Below are 13,761 nucleotides of genomic sequence, written 5' to 3' on the forward strand. Positions count from 1 at the left end.
CGCAGGCGATCAAATCCCGGCCGCTACTGTCACTTAGCGATGGGGGAGGAACGGAAAAATTCTGCCTACTGACTAAGCATCTGTGTCCCATGGCTGCCTCACCGCTCACTCACGCACTCACGAAAAAAAAAACAGCGTGGCTACGCGAAAATAGAACTGATAACAGCCGAAGAATACGCTGTCTGATTACTTGTACTGATATTCTGCTCTCAAAATATAAGCAAGTAGCCCTGGCTAACAAAGAGCGCGTCACGTTGAAAGAGATAGGTAGAAAATATTTGCGCACAGTGCGAAAATAGACAGGCCATAGATTTAAGGAGGGATGCGTCTTCAACGTAGCGCTGCTGTCGATCGCTGGTGACGTAGCGGAAGTGTCGCGGAGAGGCTCTTGGCCACGCGCTCGCGTGGTCCGCAAACTTTTGTGGTTGACTGTACCATTTCTTGCTGAGAAATTACGTACAGAAGCAGTGACATGCGCGCAGTGACAATTTTTGTGCCCGTTCAGACTAAACGATACTCGGCGCTAGTGTATTTCATAACAGAAAGCAAAGAAACAATATATGAAGCTCTTGGCAACATCCTATACTTGTTTGAGGGTAATTATCATAAAACGTTTTGCTAAATGTGTACTACGGCATTAATAACAAACATTGGGAAATCACTTATATAATTTTTGTCGCTGTACTAATCATCTTGTGCTCCGCCTAACAAGGCACACTACACGAACTATAAAAATGCGCCAAGCGCCGGACTTACCTTTCGAGACATACTCGGCAAACGCTCCTTCGTGTCAGGTCCGGCGGCATCGACTGTACGAACTGTCCTTCCGGCATAAACACTGTTAAATTGCGGATGAACGTAATAGTACAATTTCCAACACATTCTTCCGTGCACTGTGAACCGCTGCGAGATCGGCGAGAGTACCAGAGGCTGCTAATGAGCCGGGAACAAAGAGCACGAATGGACTGAACTACGATGACCAACAACGCCGCACCGCACGAAGGATACAGCTAGCTAGCAGCGTTGCACAGGCCCAGGGGCTTAGCGATCGCTGATGCGCACAAAAAAGAGCACATTTTCTCTCGGCAAAGCGTAAATATGATTAAACTACCACATCGACCGTCCGCAAGGAAAATATTCATGCTGCGCTCACATACCGACAGCCCAACGTTTCTAGACTGGTAACATTTTGACAGCCGAACACGGGAAAATGATGTCATTTCGTCAAGATAGAGGCACCGGAAGCTTTGCAGGAGCCGGATAAACGTCATGGCGGCCATATTGTTTACATCGTCGTCTACCGTTTTGTTGTCTCAGGCAACGTTGGTCTCTGGCTCCTCGGCACCACTGTATCGGCACGGTGCTCCATGGTAATCGTGATCGCATGGATCGTGGCGGCTGGTATTCACATGTTATGCGAGTGATGCGGCGTGTTTCAACAACGTTTCTTTCAACATCGAGGACAGCAACCTGCGGAGCAGCCGTATCAACCAGTCAGGGCCGTTAAATCGCAACATATCGTGGTTTGGTTTGTGAATGTTTGTGAATTCAACAAGGTGTCCGTGTTTTAATGCGGCGTTATCGACGACGCATTTGGTGTCGAGTGGCGTCGTCGACGCACTTTGTTCTGGCTTGTGTGCCGTTTTGCGGATGTGTATAGTTCATGAAGAGTGCCGTCTGTGCATCGGACGCTGCTGCCACGCCGGCTCGATTTGCCAACGCGCGAGAACGTCCGCACTGTCTGTCGCGAGTGCTTTCGGACACTTTCTGTGTGTGTGTGTGTGCGTGCGTGCGTGTGCGCGTGCGTGCGTGCGTGCGTGCGCGCGTCTTATATGCGTCGTTATTGTGTCAGCGATTTGCAAAAGTGTTTTTTAGTTTGTTTCCGGCGTGCGCGAACGCCAGGATATGCTGCATGTTCGTCATTTAACGACCCTGCTTGAAACATTGACATTTTGGTCGTTTCGAGGTCAGCTTTTAACGAATCGCAAAGCGTTGCCTTGCTCTGAACCATCACTGCACGAACTACTTAGTTATTTCTCCGTTAATTTCAAATTCAGTTTTGTGTAGTATATACACAGATAATGCTCCGTTGCCACGCTAAACTCGTATTTGCCGCTGTTGAGCGGCAAGTACGAGGTTTTTTTACTACGTCAAGCTCTCTCGGCATACAGTGCACAAGTTGTGAAAGACTTAGTGCAAATAATTTTTCAAGCAGCAATTGGGCAAAATGTGCTGATCGTATGACAGCATTAGTGATTGATGGTTATGTAATTTCGTTATTTTTTTCTGTCAAAGTGCGATAGATTTTGGCTGATATTTTGGCTATTTATTCACCAATTTATTTACACTGAGTTTGTGGTTCTTTTTATTTTTTACATGTGGGCATGCATGGCCAGTTTATGCTTGCCTGCTACAGTTTGGCATAAACAGGCACTAACAACCTCTTAAAATATGGGCAATAAAAAGTGACTAGCAGATTTGATAGTCTTGTGGGGGCTGTGACATAATTACTAACGGAAAAAAGGTGGGATACGAGAGAGGGCTCTGTCCTGTCCCACCTTTTTTTCCGTTCGCACTAGTCACAGCAACTGCATCAACACCAACTAACCCAACTTTCTTCGTGAATTACTCGCCTTGTGGGGGGCACACTTAGCTGTTTGGAAAATGTGCAGCTTGAAATTTCTGCATTGCTACCGCTGACTGACAGCTCTGACGCAAGCAATATGATTACGCTGTGACAAAGCGCATGCATCTTCTGTTACTGATCAAACTGCATGCAATAAAATTATTTGCCAACTCGTCCGTGTTGGATGTGTTTTCAGTGAGCTATAATCACATTGCCAGCTTCTTTTATTCTGCATAAAAACAAACCTATAGCATTTTTTTCCGAAACTGTGAAGGTACTCAACCCTATATTGCATTAAAAGCTTCGGGTGATCCACTCTGAACAAGGGACGTACTCTCAGACAACAGCTTTTGGCTATGTCACTGTCAGTGCGCGCTTATTGGCTGGTTGAGCAATGCGTCACATGAAAGCAATAGTATTGCCGTAAGTGATTATCCGAGAATATGTCCCCAAGTGAAAATCATTGCATCATTAGGACTGACCTGAGCTTTGATGGAGATGTGTGTGTCCATTATATGAAATTGCAGAAATTCAACACTGGCGCTCTTATTCATTCTGCAGTTTATGCTGCTATATGTGGCACAATGGTTCGACGTCGTCATACAGCACATTGATTATGTCCTTGCATGTGCTACAAACGATTCATCATAAAATCTTGCTGTCATTCACGAGCTTTTGTATACACTACGACTTAGGTGCATGCACTTTGTATGCAATTCGTAGTCATCGGCCAAGATCTCGTTGCTCTTATGACTACAGTGCATACACATCACACGCTATCTCGCTCACCTCGTACAGAATCTCGTTAGGTTGGCGCAACACATCGCACACATCTCGCACATGCGTACATCTCGCACATGCATTCACGTAGCACCTCGCATAGATCTCGCACACTTCGTGAAGTCTACGCAGCTCATGCCTACAGACCTCGCACATTTTCTACGATATCTCGTTGAATGTGCGTAGCACATCACACACTTCTCGTCAAATCTGTGCGATATGCATACATGTCGCACATTTCTCGCACAATTCGCGTACAAATTTTTCAATAGGGTATGAAGGTCTGGTGACTGTTCTCCGTCTGCTAAACAATGGATCGTCAATTATTAGAAGCAAAGCAACGGGTAATGCAAACTTCGTTTTTAGTTTGGCTGCTGAAGCCTACGTAACAACTAGTGATTTTTGCTTGTCTGTCATATACAGTTTTTGGCAGCCTATAGTCATGTAGCCGTTTTATTTTTGATGCTACAGCCAGTTATAGTTTTCTTGCAATGAACTGTTTAAAATGTGTTTACAGCACACAGGTCAGTCTTTCAGCAGCTTCTTATAGCGAAGCTGTTAAGGGCTAGTTCCCCCAGGATCATGTGCGCGTGTATAAAAAAACCATCATCATGAGCATTTCGGCTCCATGTGCGTGGTGGTTTGGCTCAATGTACGTGGCGGTTTTCCGCCAGTTCTGCCTTAGCAGCAGAGGTATCAGAACGGATGACTAACATGACTGATAGGTCATGACATCAATAACATTACAAAAAATTATATTATGGGGTTTTACGTGCCAAAACCACGATCTGATTATGAGGCACGCCATAGTGGGGGACTCCGGAAATTTAGACCACCTGGGTTTCTTTAACGTGAACCTAAATCTAAGTACACGGTTGTTTTCGCGTTTCGCCCCCATTAAAATGCGGCCGCCGTGGCCGGGATTCGATCCCGCGACCTCGTGCTCAGCATGCTCGTAAGATACGCCTCGTTTAACGATAATAAAATGACGTGTGGTGCATACCCGCATTGGATATACGGGTACGCCAGGGACAGGAAAGAAGGAAGGAAGGAAGGAAATAAAGAAAGAATGAGAGAAAGAGGGAAGGTAAGATAGAAATCACGTGTGGCTTATACCCGCGTTGGATATGTGGGCATGAGCCATCGAGAGCTGAAGTGGGAGAGATCTCACAGGATCCTGGCGATGCCGTGCAGTGTTTCGCGGCTAAGGCCGTCATAGACTAGCGCATAATCCACAGCGTTAATATATGAACGCTTTGGCTCATACGCTAGCCTATGACGATGGGGCGAACTTGCCGCAGCTAAAACACTACTTGGCCATTTCGCCGGGCGAGAACAAGAAGGCGTTGTCCTTGCTTTTTGAGGAACATGCCGAAGACGCTCAATTTAATCAATTATGATAATATATAAATTCACTATAGCAATATTCCTACAGCAGACCAACCATAGTCACAGCTGCGCTGGCTTCCATCTTCAGAGTAGTGGAAGAGCTCTGAAATGGTTTTTTTTTTCTGTTTCCAGAAATTTTGGTCTTTTTTTCTCCAACTATTTATTTAGGGCTTCTGAGAGCTACTCATGCAGCGGGAGTGGTATTCTGCAAGAGTCCACCTAGTGGACTGTCTATTTTGGCCGCTGCTGATTGGCTGGAGCTGCACGAGTGAGGAAGAAAACGATGCACCCAGCCAGTCTCCACGCCCACACAGCTGCGCCCAATCAGCGACAGCCCAACTGGACAGTGCACTAGGTGGACTCTAACAGAATACCACCTCAGCAATCCGCTCCTGGAAAGCTTGTTTGCAACACGACTTTAAAGATGATGACAGGCTTAGTGCTCAATTTTTCAATGACATTTAGAAATGTTGTGTTAAAGCTAATCTAGTGCATGATAGTAAACTGTTTTTTTCTTGTCTTTTTCTCATTCTTCTTGCGCGAGTCCACATATGCGTAATATTCCTCCTGTATATACTATATGCGTCTGCCTTGACTATACGATTTTGGATACTTACAATTCGTATTCGATTCGCACTGAAAAAGTAGGTAGCCGCCGAACTCCATTTGAAATGCTGCTTTGAACGTGAGCCAAGCAAAGTTGCACAGGTATTAGAACAGGGATTTGTTAGCATTATATAATTTTAAAAATTGCACAAGGGAAACTCAAGCTCTGTAATATGCACAAAGACATTGCATTGACTGTGGAGATTATGAAATGTTCAGACAGAGGATGGGCTCCACTGACGCAGGAGATTGCTAATCATAGATCTTCGGGAAACGAATTTGTGCAGCAGTGAACCTAAAATGTCTGATGCGCCATCTATTTACAATGAATATTTGAAGACTACACGTGAGACAACCATAAAATAGGGAATCAACAAACACTGCGCCTATAGGCTCCGCTAGCTGCACACAGGTGTAGTTTACCTGAGACAGGGCGTTTTATATAGGAAAGCCTATCAAAGAAGCTATTAATAAAAAATGTTCGTTGAGGTAGACTCTACTTAGTCAAACCCACATGCGCTGCACTATCTCTCGATATGCCGTAAATGGTTTGCGTACCTAAGAAACCAAGATGTGCTTTGGCTTCGCTGAGACCCAAGCAGTTCGCATGCTCAAGCGGAGCGCGAGCCTTTTGCGCCCCTAATATTAAGCGCCTTCTTAGACCACTGATTAGTCGGAGTCGGCGCATACAATCAGGACGTTTCCAAATCATTTGACCAACCGAAATGACATTCGATAGTAATATGAACGTTAGTTCGTTTTTTTTTTGCACCGGGCAGTAAATTTTTGTTCTTTCGCATTAACACGACTTAGTTATCAGTTGCACGCGGCACTTTTCTTATGGATTACGTGAACGCGGCGACTTCGAATTATATAGATCACAGGAGGCCTGCTGGTGGTTGAGCGCCCAAGCTCCTCTGTAATGTCCCAAATCCTTGTTTAATAATCACCAACACACTTCTTTCACGCATACTTTAAAGATAACTCTCCAAACTGACAGTCGTGTGAGTAATATTTGCTGCTCACCCGCCCAATTTTGAGGTTACTGATGACTGTGTTAAAATTTTCTAAAACACGTTCCCAGAGACGCGTGCATTTCAAGCTCCTCCGACCAACAAAATTCTTGAAATGTAAATTTTCTACAGGGCAGGAAGAGGCGCACGCGTCTTTCACAGTGCTATTCAAACGTGCAATGCATCTACTAAAGCTGAGCTTTGCTTACTTTTCAGCGTTTCACATCCTGCTTAGCTGCTGCGTGCTGTGTGGTATTTGGTCGGCCACTATCTCGGCAGATATACTTGTGGATATATGTGCGAAGGTTTAATGAAACTGCCAATGAAGTTGCTTACACAAGCCTTGTATGCTGACCGAGTATACAGACACTAATTATAAATCTGATTGCATAACTTCATGCATAAAGCCTAATAAAAATCTGTCAGCTCACAGGCATCTGTCAAGTACACTTAGGTGTGAATAGAATCATGAATGATATTTAAAGGAACCTTGGATTTAGTTTCTTTTCTTTCATTTAGCCATTGGCTATCTGCCACTGGGAATGTGCCCGTTCTGGGCAATCCTCCAGAATGAGTATGTCCTTATTTGACACAAGAGGTACAGAATCCCTAAATGTTGCTTGATACGTGTCTTACTTTCCTGTGCGCACACCTGTGATCTCTATTAAGGCGAAATTCTTATATGTCTGATCGTTAGTCGGCCTTCAACGTCCTTGAGAGAAAACCGTGTCGTCGAAGCGAAATTGTACACGATGACTCGGTGTACTAATTTACTTACTACACCGACCCGGCATCGTGTCTCACCTATATGCAAATGCTCACGCAACAATTGTGATGGTGTTCTTGTCACCATCGTCATCGTATTCTATGAGTAAGCTATAGAGTTTATTCAGGCACTCGAACCCAGCACGACCTTCAGTGGGACTCGAACCCTCGAGCTTATGTGGGAGTGGAATCCACCACCTTTTGCGGTAAGGCGATGGATGGATGGATGGAAAAAACGTTATTTCGTCAAAAAGCATGTGCGGACGATTCCGTGTTAGATGCCCACCAACCCATGGTTGGCGGTGACCTGGGAGGCCCACTCGACGAGGCTGGTCTGGACGACCGGGTGTGAGCTGACCAACACGGCGTCCCATTGCTAGAAAGAAGGATCACGCATAATATCCGCTGGTGGCGGCACTATGCTACATTCCCATATGATCTGGTGATAGGTTGCCAGTTCCTATCACGGAACAGTATACCGGTATATTTTGCTCAACACGTATGGATTGGGAAAAGATCTGGTCTGCAAGCTTCTCATATGCATTCGTGCACCTTGGTCAACTGCTTGTCCGGGGGCGGATTAATCCTCCGCTCCAGTTTATGATGGTTTGTAATGTCGTGATAGGACACCAGCCCATCTCTCGTGGACCTCCCTGGAACGACCGACTCACCTGCTCAGCTGGCGAAACCTTCAGCATACATGTGAGCCGCCTCGTTCCCAGGATTCCCAGAGTGTGCCGGTACCCAGACATTTTCCACCTCCTTAGACCCTCGACACGTGGCCCGATTCAGCAATCGTGCCGCTGTGACAGATATTCTGCCCCTCACCAAATTTCGGATGGCTGTTTTTTAATCGATGAGAATCAGGTCAGGTTCAGTATTAGTTACAGCTAGCGCTATCGCCGCCTCCTCTGCAGTTTCTGAGGAGCGCATTTTGACCGATCCAGACGTGACCGAGCGTCCTCGCCCGTCCACCACCGCAATCACAAATGCGTCCTTCTCCTTATACACCGTGACGTCTACATAGACTGCACCGTTGTACTTCCCGTACTTAGCATGTAAAGCTCTGGCTCTTGCCTTTCCACGTTCCTCTAGATGTATCGGATGTACATGCTTGGGCAAAGGCTTTATGTATAAGGCCTTTTCGAGTTCTCGCCGCACCTGAGTTTTCATGTCTCCGGCAGGAGCCTCAGCCCCAATGCCGTTCTTCTCTAATTTGTCCCTGGCCGCTTTCGTTTTCGAAAGCCTAGCGAGCGGCATCCCCAAGTGTGCCTCCCGTAGCTCTTCCAGGGTGTTGTGCACCTCTAATCTCAGCAGATTTTCGGTAGACGCATTGTTAGGCAGCCCAAGGCGAAGTTAATTAAGGCACAGTTAATTAATATTGCTACACGCGTGTTGTATTTGGCCATTTGAACGAGGCGCGCGGGCGCCATCACTCAAGCAAAGAGGAAAAACAACGAACTGGGCTCGCGCTGTGAATCCAATCGGTCAGCGCTGCAACCGCTTCTGTAAATATAATCTGTAAATTCTTTCTCGTTTTATTGACTCGTCCTTATCGTAACATTGTGGTGGAGGTGCTGGGTAGCGACGGGTTGGTGGCATTGGAAGCCATGGCTGAGAAGACGACGGTGCCGCCGCTTCAGAGATCCGTGGCGAGGACGGGAACGTTCCACCTGGTCTCTCTATTTCACTGTTCTCACTGCTCCATGTCGCCGACGAGCAGCGCCGGGACCCGTCCTTCCGTATTATAACTGACCGCCTGGAATGGTCATTTGTCGACAGTTCCCTTCGCTTATTCATACTTCAAGATGGCGTACTCTACCGCCACAACGTTCACCCCAACGGACAAGCATTACTCCTTGTGATCCCTAAACACCTTTTCTCGGCTGTTCTCCACAAACTCCACGACCACTGCCGGTCACCTCTGTGTGCCGTGTACCTACGATCGGATCCGCCGACGCTTGCCTTGACCAGGGCTTGCTCGCTCCGTTGGAAGATACGTAGTAGCGTGTGAGAAATGCCAACGACGCAAGACACCATCTACGCTCCCAGCCCGGTACCTTCAACCACTCGACATTCCTGCGGAGCCATTCTTTCGGGTTGGTTTTGACTTACGTGGCCCTTTTCCTCTATCTACCTCTGGGAACTAATGGATCGCTGTGGCAACGGATTACGCCACTCGCTACGCCATCACCCGGGCGCTTCCTACAAGCTGCGCCACATATGTGGCCGATTTTCTTCTACGCGACGTAATTTTATTACATGAAGCTCCACGACTACTTCTCACAGACCGTGGCCGGACATTCCTATCAAAAAGTTTGCAGACATCCTGCAGTCCTTTGCAACGAGGCACAAGATAACCACGTCATATCATCCTCAAACAAATGACCTCACAGAGCGCCTGAATCACACTCTCACGGACATGCTCGCGAAGAATGTCTCTTCAGACCACACTGACTGAGATCTCGTTCTACCTTTTGTCACATTTGCGTATAATTCCTCGCGCCACGACACAACCAGTTATTCCCCATTTTTCCTTCTATTCGACCGAGAACCAGCACTGCCCCTCGACAGATCCCTCCTTGTTCACGCAGCACCGACCAGTGAATATGCACTTGACGCCATCGCCCACGCTGACCACACAAGGGAAATTGCCCGTGACCGCCTTCTGAACTCCCAAAATAGTCAAAGGTGTTTGTACGACGGGCGACACCAAGACGCCCACTTCCAGCCTGGTTCCTTGCTGCTTCTGTGGTCTCCGTCGCGTCAGGTCGGCCTGTCAGCAAAGCTGCTGTCTCGCTACACAGGCCCATACCGAGTACTTCGTGCCGTGACTCCGGTGACTTGTGAGATCGCCCCTGACGCCCCATCTGCTTCCCAGTCCTGTGATATCGTGCACGTTGCACGACTGAAGCAGTATCACCCTCCCAGTGATGACATTTAGACGCTCCGACACTTCGCTTCAGCCGCCTGGGGATTATGCTACACGCGTGTTGCATTTCGTTGTTTGAACGAGCTAGGCTATTGGGCGCCATCACTCGAGCAAAGAGGAAGAAGAAAGAACTGGGCTCGCGCTGTGAATCCAACCGGTCAGCGCTGCAACCGCTGCTGTAAATATAATCTGTAAATAATTTCTCGTTTAATTGACTCGCCTTCGCGTAACAATTTAAAGTTAATTAGGCACTCGAACCCACGACCTTTGGAGTTGATTAGGGCAAGGTTAATTAACACACAGTTAATAAGGTGCTCAAATCAAATAAGGTCAAATCAAATAAGGTGCTCGAACCAGCCACCTTTGGTCCGAAAAAACTAGTGATAATAAGTAACAAAGCATTCGAATGATAATGTCAAGTAATTTAATGAATGTCTCTTGGGCGCGCAGGCTTTCGCCTTCAGCCTCTTTGGCGTATGCCAAAGTGACTGTCAATTTTTTGTTTCTCTCAAAAGCATCATACATCACCTTTGTCTTTGTGGCATCGCACGTATACGTCTCACACTGCACCCACCTGAAATGGAGTTTACATTTCGGCATAGCCTGCGAACACTGCAGTGCACATACAGAAAAGCTGCATGACAATATATTGACATATAGTTGGTACCTTTTTAGCATAGACAAAAGTTGGTACCTTTTTAGCGCCACTATCGCCACATTCACAGCTACCGTAGAAACAACCTATGTCTCTTCATTCTGCCGTGCCCATGGCCGCTGCTCGCAGTGTTGACAAATGTGTATTTATTATTTTGTAGATCTTATCTCGTGTTGCGGGGATATTGAATCTAATCCGGGGCCGTCTACGGATGAAATGCTTAAACACATAATGCATGAAATTCGTGAGATCAAGGTATCCATGAGCTCTTCAAGCGAGTGGCTCGAAGATAAATTGAATTTTATTGATGAGACAGTGGACGATATCGCTTTCACTGTCACCGAATACACATGTAAAGTTGATAAACTACAAACAACTGTCGATCATCTTAGTCTTAAAGTGGACGACCTAGAAAATAGAAGCAGACAGAACAATTTCTTTCTTTATGGGCTACGAGAAAAGAAGGGCGAACAACACCAGGCTTTAGACCAGGAAGTTTCTAAGAAAATCCTTGAGGATATACTAAAAGTTCCAAATGTTAATATAGAGCGTATTCATAGGCTTAGGAGGCCATGCGAAAACAAGTGCCGCCACGTCATATTCAAATTAGTTGATTGGAGGGACAAGATAAAGATTCTCAATAACTGTGGCAGTCTCAAAGGGAACCCTTTCAGTATTTCTGAGGATTTTTCGCGTCGTGTCCAGTTATTGAGAAAAAAGTTGTGGGAATACACAAAGCAAAACAGGAACAATCACGACAAAGTGGTGTTAACTTATGATAAGCTAAAAATTAACGGCAAGTTACTGAGGTGGGATGATACACTCAACAAGGCAGTCCCCTTGAATGTCAAGTGACCTGGCGACGTAAACACAACGAGCAACATATTGTGACGGGGTGTCAAATAGATAGAAGCGGGACAAGATTTATAAACAGGGACTGTTGGCAGAGATTGCCAAGATGGCTGAACACGCGCAGCGTCCCCCGGCGATCGTCGTCTTCTTCCTTGATGCAAGGAGGCAGCCCGTAACATCTAACCGCCCCGACGGGCTGAGCGCCGTCTCGGCGCAGACTAATTACACAAGGAGGCGACGGAAAAGTACGGCTTCAGTCGGGATACGTGTACGACGTCACGAGATGGCAGGGTAGATGGTGAAGAACTGTTCAGAGGGGTGATCTCATAGTTCACGTCACTAAGTTGCCGTAAAACCTTGTAAGGTCCGGTGTAACACGATAAAAGTTTTTCGGAGAGACCGACGCGACTAGAAGGAGTCCAGAGAAGCACAAGAGATCCCAGAGAAAAGCAGAGGTGCTGGTGGCTGCGGTCATAACGGTCCTTTTGGCATAATTGTGAGTCGGAGAGTCGTTCATGAGCGATCTGACGTGCCAGATGGGCTCGCGCGGCAGCATCGTGGGCATACTCCGTGGTATGTTGTACAACAGGAGGTAGTAGGGTGTCAAAAGGCAATGCAGGGTGGTGTCCATACAGCCGGTAAAATGGCGAAAAGCCGGCCGTGTCGTGACGGGAGGAGTTGTACGCGAACGTGACGTATTGCAAAGCGCTGTCCCAGTCCCGATGATCGTCAGACACGTACATCGACAGCATATCTGTTAAGGTGCGGTTCAGCCTTTCGGTGAGCCCCTTGGTCAGCGGGTGGTACGCAGTAGTGAGCTTGTGCTCCGCAGAACAGGAAAGAAGGAGGTCACCGACAACTTTCGACAAGAAGTAGCGGCCTCGGTCTGTGAGCAGTTGCCGAGGGGCACCATGACGAAGGATGACGTCATGAAGGAGGAAATCGGCGACGTCAGTGGCGCAACTATTCGGCAGAGCTCGCGTGATGGCAAAACGCGTAGCGTAGTCGGTCGCAACTGCGATCCACTTGTTCCCTGAAGCAGACGTAGGAAATGGACCGAGGGGATCAAGACCGATACGGTAGAATGGCTCCTGGGGTATGTCAATAGGATGCAGAAGGCGTGCAGGCAACCCCGAGGGCCGTTTACGTCGCTGACAAAGGTCACACGCAGCAACGTAGCGAACAGATCGGTATAGACCAGGCCAGAAAAACCGGCGCCGCACGCGATCGTAAGTACGGGATACGCCAAGATGGCCAGCGGTCGGAGCATCGTGCAGTTCTTTGAGAACCGTAGCACGAAGATGCTTGGAGAGAACAAGCAGAAGCTCTGGGCCGTCGGCAGTAGTACTACGACAGTAAAGAATATCGTCGTGAAGCTCAAACATACGAAGCGATGGGTCGGGCTTACGAGAATGGAGGCGGCCAATTATGGATCGTAACGTGTCGTCACTTTGCTGTTCAGCGCGTATGTTGGCCAGATCTGCAATAGCCATGACGAAATCAGCCATGACAGGGTAGCGTGATAAACAGTCAGCATCTTGGTGCATCCGGCAAGATTTGTAGAGAACGTTAAAGGTGTACTCCTGTAGTCGTAACGCCCAGCGACCAAGCCTTCCTGTAGGATCCTTCAGCGACGAGAGCCAGCAAAGGGCATGGTGGTCCGTGACGACGGAAAACGTTCGGCCGTACAAATAAGGGCGGAATTTCGCCACAGCCCAGACCAAAGCGAGGCATTCGCGCTCAATTATCGAATAATTCCGGTCCGTCGACGAGAGAAGGCGGCTGGCGTAGGCAATGACACGGTCCTGGTCGTTCTGGTGTTGGGTGAGTACTGCACCTACGCCGTGGCCACTAGCGTCGGTGCGAACTTCTGTAGGGGCCGACGGGTCATAATGCGCCAAAATGGGCGGTGAAGTCAGTAAACTGACCAGGGTGGTGAATGCGGCAGCTTGTGCACGATCCCAGGAAAAAGAGATGTCCTTCTTGAGTAGGTCAGTAAGCGGCCGGGCAATGTCGGCAAAATTCCTAACAAAGCGGCGGAAGTAGGAACACAAGCCGACAAAGCTCCGTACATCGCTAACTGAGCGAGGAACAGGAAAGTCTCGGACGGCACGCACCTTGTCGGGGTCAGGTTGGACACCGC

The sequence above is a fragment of the Dermacentor silvarum genome, chromosome 2 (genome assembly GCF_013339745.2).
Source record: "Dermacentor silvarum isolate Dsil-2018 chromosome 2, BIME_Dsil_1.4, whole genome shotgun sequence".
In the NCBI taxonomy this organism is placed as follows: Eukaryota; Metazoa; Arthropoda; class Arachnida; order Ixodida; family Ixodidae; genus Dermacentor; species Dermacentor silvarum.